Source organism: Sciurus carolinensis, chromosome 6 (assembly GCF_902686445.1).
Source record: "Sciurus carolinensis chromosome 6, mSciCar1.2, whole genome shotgun sequence".
Taxonomy (NCBI): domain Eukaryota; kingdom Metazoa; phylum Chordata; class Mammalia; order Rodentia; family Sciuridae; genus Sciurus; species Sciurus carolinensis.
In genome coordinates, this window is record NC_062218.1 from 146,271,518 (window position 1) to 146,280,753 (window position 9,236).

The window sequence follows — 9,236 nt, forward strand, 5'->3', positions numbered from 1 at the left end:
GACAATGACTGTCAGTACTCCTACAGTGGTCACAGTCTGATGGTCCCAACCTCTTCATCCATCCACCCATCCCTCCATTCACCCAACATCTATGGAGAGCCTACTGTGTGCTAGGGAGGGCCTGTCTCTCACAGACACCCCATAGTCAAAATCACACACATACTCACACTGGTATCTGTGCTCGCTTACACTCTTGCTGTCACCTCAGCCACAACCATATCCACATTCCCCAGATAGGCTTGGGAACCACTAGGGAAGGGTCAGAGAAGAAACAGTCAGGAGGACATGCAGGCAGACGTCTGAGAAGCAGAAGTCCAGAGGTGTTGGGTATGTGGAGGGGTCCTAGGGCCTTCAGATTCCTCTGTCATCAGACTCCCAAGGATCCCCTCCCCAGCCACGCTGTGTTCAGATGGTCCATCTGATGGGCAACAAAGTTCAGGCCTGGGCTCAGTGACAAATCTGCTCTGTCATTTCCCTCAGTGACTCCAGCTCCCGCTGGTCCAGCGGGCTGAACCGGAAGTGCTTGTAGCAGGTGTCCACGGGCGCTTCGGCCCCCATGCTGAGGATGCTGTCCAAGTGGTGGATATAGACATGGGCAGGAAGAGGAAGGGCCAGGATCTTGGTATAGACCTGCTGGAAGTTCTTGGGGAAGGGAACTCCAGCACGCGGGGGGAAGGCATCCTCGTCGTTGACGAGGCCCTCGGTCCAGTCCATGAGTAATGCCCTACAGTGAGGTGCAGAGAGCTTGTCAGGCCACGGGAACTGGCACTCACCCTGCCAGCGGTATTCGTAGCAGGGCCGTGGGCCATGACCAGGCAGCTGGACTCGCTGCAGCACTCAGCCATGGTGCCATAGACGAGGCTGATGCGGTGAAGAAGTCCACCACGTGCACGGCGATCCAGTCATCGATGGGTGGCAGCTCCACCACAATGCGCAGGTCCAGGACCGACTTGAGTGACCTGTGCCTTCTTGTGCAGCTCAAAGCGCTGGGTGCCTGGCTCAAAGCGCTTCCGTGGCCGGAACGTCTGATCCTTGCCAAACACCTGCTTCAGGCAGAGTGCCATGGCCAGGCTTGGTGTCCAGTGGCAGGGACCTGAGGATCCTTCACGGGTCTGCCACAACAGGAGAGCGCAAGTCCTCCTTTGGGCTGCAGTCACATGCCAACACACTGGGTCACTCCCCTCGCCTGCCTGCCTGCCTGCCTGCATTCCTGTCCTGCCCAGCCGGCTGCGGCCACCCTCCTGCCCACCAAGCAATACCAGCTCCTGAAATTCCATTTTTCTACTTTTGTTTTGTTCCCCATACTTTTGGGGTCCTGTGCGAAAAGTCCTTACCCATTTCAGGGTCATTTCTCCTGTGTTTTCTTCTTGCACCTGTTGCAGGTCATATATTTCAGTCTTTCATCCATTCTGAATTCATCTTTCTAACGTGAGTCCTGGTGATGAGGTTCAGTCTTCAGCATGTGACTATCCTGTTTCCAGCACAGTATACTGAATGGCTGTCCTTTCTTCAGCGTGTCTATTCTGTGCCTCTGTTGATAATTCTTTGGTGGTAGATATTGCCAGAGTCATTTCTGGGCACTCATTTGTGTCTCACTGGTTTGTGTGCAATTGTGCCAATTTCATGCTGTTTTGATTAAAATAACTTTGTAGAATATTTTGAAATTTGGTAGTAGCATACTGCCAATTTATTCTTTGGCTCAAGATTTTGAATTAAAAAGAAAAAAAAATCCATGAAACAAAAAGTTGGTTCTTGTAAGCAATCAATAAAATTGGCAAATATTTAGCTAGAGGAACCAAGAAAAAAACAGATGACTCAAATTACTAAAATCAGAAATGAAAGTAGGGACGATAATGCCAATCCCACAGAAATAAAAAGGACAGTACAATGAGGAATTGTATGATAATGAACTGGAAAACCTAGGTATGATGGACAAATTCCTAGAAACAAAACTATCAAGAGTGAAAGACAAAGAATTATAGATCTATTCAGATTTTTTAAAAAATTGAACCTGTTAAAAAAAAAAATCTCCCAATAAAGCAAAGTCCTAGATCAGATGGTTTCCCAGGTGAATCATAACACACACTTTGAGAATCAACACCTATCTTTATTCAACAAAATAATTGCTGAAAACTTTCCAAATCATGGAAAGAAATGAACACCCAGGTCCAGGAAGCTCACAAGACCCCTAATAAATTCAACAACAATAAAAATCCTCCGCAGGACATACTATATTCAAACTGTGAAAGGTATAAGACTAATAATTCTAAATTGGCATGAGAAAAACATCCAGCTCCATATAGGGGAATCCTCACTAGATTAACAGCAAACTTCCCTGTAGGAACATTACAGGCTAGGAAAGAATGGAATAATTTATTCAAACTCCTGTGGGGAAAAAGAAAAAAATCCCTGCCATAAAGAATACTAAATCCAGCAAAGCTATCCTTCAGAAATGCAACAAATAAAGACTTTCCAACACATATGAAAACAGGGAATTCACCTGCCCTACAAGAAGTGCTCAAGGGTATCCTATACCATCGTGAAAACCCAAAAGGACAAAACTCAACAATATAGAGTTGACACAAGAGAAAGAGAATCAAACCCTACTGATAAAGAAAACCACTAAGTCATGAAGATGAACTAAAGGAAAAAAGGAAGAACATGAAAACCAACCAGAAAAAAAAAATAGAATGACAGAATAAGTCTTTACTTATCAGTAATAACCTAGAATGTAAATGGATTAAATTCTCAATTAAAAGATATAGACTGGATTTAAAAATACTAGACCCAATATAAGAAACTAACTTCTCTTTAAGTCTGTGTGTTTACTACCCAATAGATGGGAAAAGACATACTATACAAACAAAAACCAAAAGCAAGCAGAAGTAGCTACTCTTGTATTAGATAAAATTGACACTAAATAAAAAACTAAAAGAGACAAAGAAGGTTACTAGGTAATGACAAAGGAATCAATTCAACAGGAGGAAATAACAATTGAAAGACATCTGCACTCAACATTGGAGCACCCAGTTATATAAAGCAAGTATTATTAAATCCTAAAAGAGAGAAAGACTCTAATAGAACAATAATGAGGGACTTTGGCATCCTACTTGCATCAATGGGCAGATCACTCACACTGAAAGGGAAATATTGGCATTAAACTATATTACAGCTCTGATGGATCTAAATACATTCACAAAACATTTCATCCAGCAGTTGCTAAATACACATTCTCCTTAACACCTGGAACATTCTCCAGGATAGACGATCTGTGAAGCCACAAATCTTGAAAAACTTTTTAAAAACCAAAATCAGAACATATATCTTTGACCACAATGGAATAAAATTATAACTCAGTAAGAACTTTAGTAAGTTCAGTAAGTAATGTTCAGTAAGAAGTTTAGAAATTGTACCAAAACACGGAAATTAAACATCATCCTCTTGAACTACCCATGGTTCAATGAATAAATTGAAAAGGAAATTTTAAAAAATTACTGATCAATGAAAATGAAAACAGCATACCAAAAATCTATGGCCCACAGCAAAAGATAGGTATACTGAGAGATAAGTTCATAGCAGTAAGTGCCTACATTAAAAAAAAAATTATTTCAAACAACTGAACAATGCAACTAAAGGAACTAGAACAGTAAGAATCAAACCAAAAATAAGTAGAAGGAAAGTGACAATGATAATCAGAGCAGAAATAAAATAGAGACTTTAAAAAATATATAAAACATTAACGACATGAAGAATTGGTTTTCGAAAAGATAAAGATATGAACAGGCCAGCAGCTAGACTAACCAAGATAGAAAACAAAACGAATAAAATCAGAGGCAAAAAAAAAAAAGGTGCATTACAACAGAAATTGTAAAGAATTTACAAAGAAATATAAAAATCACAGAAATATACAGACTACTATGAAGAATTACATTCCCATTAATTGGAAAACCTAAAAGAAATAAATTTCTGGATACATATAACCTATTAAAACTGAACCAGTAAGACACAGAGGATCAATCATTAGGAACCAGTGATAAAAAGAAGACTTCAACAAAGAAAAGCCCAGGACTGGATGGTTTCACTGCTGAATTTTACCAAAATTTAAAAGAGTTAATGCCGATTCTTCTCAAAGTATTTCAAAGTAGTGAAAGGGAGGGAACTCTTCCAAATTCATTTGAAGAGACCAGAATGAACTTGATACCAAAAATCAATTAAGGACATACATATAGGAAAATAAGAAAACCACCGAATATTATTGATGAACATAGATGCAAAAATTCTCCGTAAAGTACTAGCAAATCAAATTTAAAAGCACATAAGATTTTTACATCATGATCAAATAGCATTTATCCATGGATGCAAGATAGTTCACCATATGCAAATCACTAAACATAACAGAACACAGAGTGAGGGATAAAAATCATATGACCATTACAATAGACAAAAATAGACATGCTATGTGAAATAAGTCAATCTCAAAACACCAAAGTCTGAATGTTTTCTCTGATAAGCGAATGTTGATCCATAGTGGGGGGTGGGTAGGGAAGAATGAAGGACCTTGGATTGTACAGAGGGGAGTGAGGGGAGGGTGGGGTGGTGGGGAGATAAAGGATAGTAGATTGTGAGACATTATTACCCTATATACATGTATGAAAATAATTTTTTAAAAAATATTTATCACTGTCAAAAAAAGTTAATGAAGATAAATAAAAGTTTTTTTAAAAGCATTTAAAGAATTTACTATCCCTTCACAATAAAAAATAAGCATTAAGTATAAAATATAGTTTGTACAATTGTTAGTAAAATTTTTTTTTTTTTTTTTTTTTCCACAAGCACAAGGCCCTGGTTCAATCCCCGGTACCACAAAAAAAAAAAAAAAAAAAAAAAAAAATTTTTAAATAAACTATATTTACATAGAATAAAAAAAAGGAATGTACCTCAATAGAATAAGAACTACATATGACAAAACTACAGACTACAGCCTACCTCATACTGAAAGAAGAAAACCTGAAATCATTTCGTCTATGATAAGAACAAGACAAAGAGGTCCACTTTACCACTCTTATGCAATGTAGTTTTGGAAGTCCTAGCCAGAGCGACATGATATGGAAAAAATAAAGGATATCCAAATAGGAAAGAAGGAGGTCAAATTATGCCTGCCTGCAAATGATGTTATTTTAAATACAGAAAAATCTTAAGACTCCAAAAGGCTTTTAGAATTTATTAACAAATTCAGTAAGGTTGCAGTATATAAAATTCAATATTAAAAAAATCAGTAGCCTTTTAATACACCAGTAACAAAATTTCCAAGAAACAATAAAGCAATACTATCACAATAACTAAAGATAAAATAAATACATACACCTAGGAATACATTTAACTAGGTAAGTGAATGGGAAGTGAAGGAGTTCTACAATAAAAATTACAAAGCCCCAAGGAACTCAAAGAGGACATACATACATACACACACACACACACACACACACACACACGAAACACATCCCATGTTCATAGGTTACAAGAATTAATATTGTTAGCCTGTCCATACTCAAAGTGATCTACAGATTCAGTTCAAGTTCTATGAAAATACCAATGACATTTTTCACAGAAACAGAAGAGAAACCATTCCTCCAACTGGTATGGAGCCATAAAAACCTCAAATAGCCAAAGCAAACCTGAACACGATCAGCAAACCTGGAGGCATTATAATACCTGATGTTAAAACATACAATGAAGCACTGGTAACAACATAGCCTGGTAATGACATAGAAACAGACACACAGACCAAGGGAACAGAATAGCAAACTCTATGTATTTACAGCCAACTAATTTTCAAAAAAGAAAGCAAGAAAAAGTAAAAAGTCTGGAGAAAGTAAAGTCTCTTTAGTTAATGGTGTGGGGGAAACTGAATAGCCACATGCAGAACAAAGTAACTAGATCCCTCACTCTCACCATATACAAAAAGGAAAAAAAGCAAGAAAAACTCAGAATGGATCAAAGACTTAAAATGTAAGATCCAAAACTATGTAAATGCTACAAGAAAATATAGGGAAGCCAGGTGTGGTGGTGTATGCCTGTAATCCCAGAGGCTGGGGAGGCTAAAACAGGAGGATTGCAAGTTCAAAGACAGCCTCAGCAATTTAGCAAGACCCTAAGCAACTTAGCAGGACACTGTCTCAAAATAAAAAAATAAGAAGGCCTGTGGATGTAGCTCAGTGGTTAGGCACCCTGGGGTTCAATCCCCAGTACAAAGACATTTTACATACACACACACACACACACACACACACACACACACACACACACGGGAAGTGCTTAAGGGCATTGATATTGATAAGGAACAAGGGAACAGTTATTTTTGGATAGGAACCCAATAACAGGCTACAAAAGTAAAAATTGAAAAATGGGATTTAGAAAACTAAGAAGCCTCCATACACAAGGAAACAAATCAACAGAATGAAGAGACAACTAACCTAGTGGGGAGAAATATTTGCAAACTATTAATCTGAAAAGAGATTAGTTTCTAGGTATATAGGAAACTTCTGGGCTGGGTTTGTAGCTCAGCAGTAGAATGCTTGCCGAGCACATGTGAGGCACTGGGTTTGATCCTCAGCACCACACAAAAAAAGAAATAAAATAAAGGTATTATGTCCATCAACAACTAAAAAATATTTTTAAAAAAAATCAACAGTAAAAAGACACAATCTGATTAAAATATGGGTGAATAACATGAATAGACATTTCTCAAAAAAGATGTACAAACGGTCAATAAGAGTATGAAAAAGAGTTCAGCTTTGCTAATCAGGGAGATGCTAATCCAAACCACAATGAAGGTAGAGTGCTTGCCTAGCAGGCCTGAGACCCTGAGGTCCATCCCTCAGCTACTCTATAACCGAGCCAAACAATGAGAGACCACTCACCTCCAATAAGAATGGCTGTTATCAAAGACAGACTATGACAAGTGCCAGAAGAAAGTGGACAAAGGACACCCTTGCACCCTGCTGGTGGGAGTATAAACTGTACAGCCACTATGGAAATCAGTATGGAAGTTCCCCAATTAAAAATAGAACCACTGTTTGATGCAGCAATCCCACACTCCTGGGCAAGTATCCGAAATCAGTCATTGGAATCTGTATATCAAAGAGACATCTGTACTCACATCAGCAGATGGATGACCCAAAAATGCAGTACCTGTGCACAACATAGTATTATTCAGCCATAATAAGGAATGAAATTCTGTTACTTTCCACAACCTGGATGAAGATGAAGGACATGATGGTAAGTGAAATAAGTCAGGCACAGAAAGAAATGCCACATAGCCTCACTTTTTTTTGTAGAAGCTAATGTTTATCTCAAAGAAGCAGAGAACAGAATATTGGTTACCAGATCCTGGGAAGGCTGCAGGGGAGGAAGGAAAAGGGGATAGATAATGGGTACAGTTGGATGAGGAGGAGTAACTTAGTGTTCTACAGCACAATAGGATAACCATGTTGACAAATTAAATTGTTATTTCAAAATAGCTAGTACAGGATTTTGAATGCTCCTAACACCACGGAATGATATGTATCTGGCAGACAAGCCAATTTCTCTGCATTGATCATTATACATTCTGTACACATATTGATACATTACACTATACCGCATAAATATGATCAATGTCAAAAATAAAAATATATTTTAAAAAACTGGATTTCATGAAAAGTAATTTCTGTGCCTCAAAGGCCTTTGGAAAGGCTATGCATGAAAGAAAATATTTGCAAATCATATCTGATAAAAGATTAATATCCAGAATATTTAGAGAACTAAAATTTGACAAAAAATCCAAAGTGAAAATGAGCAAAGGACTTGAGTAGACATTTCTCCAAAGAAAATAGACAAATGGTCAATAAACGACTGAAAAAAATGCTAACGTCACTAATCATTGGGAAAACACAAATCAAAGCCACAATAACACTCATTAGAATGTCTCATAACAAAAAACCCAACACAAATTAGAATAACAAATGTTGGCAAGAGTGTAGAGAAATTGGAATGCTTGTGCCCTGTTGGTGGCTATGTAAACAGGAGCAGCTGCTAGGCAAACGCCAAATGGCAGTTCCTGAACCAATTAAACGTAATTGCCATATGACTCAGACATTCCACTTCTGGGTTTATACTCAAAAGAACGGAGAGCAGAGACTTGAACATATATCTACACACCTAAGTTCACAGCAGCGTTATTCACCATAGCCCCAAAGTCAAAGCAAACCAAGTGCCCACCAGTGACTAAGCGAATGAATGAAATGTGGTAGACACAACGGAACACAAGTCAGTCTGAAAAAGAAAGGAAGTTCTGAAACACTGTGGCATGGGTGAAGCCTGTGGGCATTACGCCAAGTGCAATTATCCAGTCATGGGCTGGGGATCTAGCTCAGTTGGTAGAGTGCTTGCCTCGAAAGCACAAGGCCCTGGGTTCAATCCCCAGCACCACAAAAAAAAAAAAATTATCCAATCACAGGACTGGTGGTATGAATCCACCTACCTGAAGCACATAAAGTGGCCAGATTCATAGACACAATATAATGGTGGTCCCCAGGACTGGGTGGGGGGTGGGGGGGTGGACAGAATATTATTCAAAGGGTGTAGAGTTTCGGTTTGGGGTAAAATGAAAAAAGGTTCTAGAGATGGATGGTGGTTGTACAACATTAATGTACTTAACATGATTGAACTGTACATTTTAAAATGGTAATGTTTAGGCTATATGTATCTTGCCACAATAAGAAATTGAAACAATCCACTTATGGCTACAGACCTAAGGGAGTTCATGGAGTTAGGAATAAAATGTGTGTACAGGACCACACAGGAACACGTGAGGAGAACATGGCAAGTCTAATAATTATCAGAATTTAGTGAGCTTTCTCCTCGCAGGCATCAGAAAAGGAGCTTTAAGTACTTTTTTCCTTTAAACTTCACAATTTGGAGGAAGTTTGGATTATTTGCCCATTTTAGAGATGAAGGTAGAGGCACAGGTCTCACAGCTGGTAAGGGATGGGACTAGGATTCACAGGCTGGTAAGTTTGGATCCAGATCTGGGTTTGTAATCACTAAGCATGTGACAATATGCTGTGCAGTGCCTCAATCCCATGGGATCCCAAGAGTGGGCCACTGCATGTGTCTTGGGAGAGCAAAGGAAGGAGAAAGCTCTTCCAGCCAGATGGAGAGGGTGAGGGCAAGATCGGGAGGGCCTACAGGGAAGG

At 38.9% G+C, this 9,236-nt stretch overlaps 1 pseudogene; it reads right to left on the minus strand.

Annotated features, from left to right (window-relative positions):
• Positions 1-447: 447 nt before the first annotated feature.
• Positions 448-1,064, minus strand: LOC124987660 (MOB kinase activator 3C-like; annotated as a pseudogene).
• Between the last annotated feature and the right edge of the window lie 8,172 nt (positions 1,065-9,236).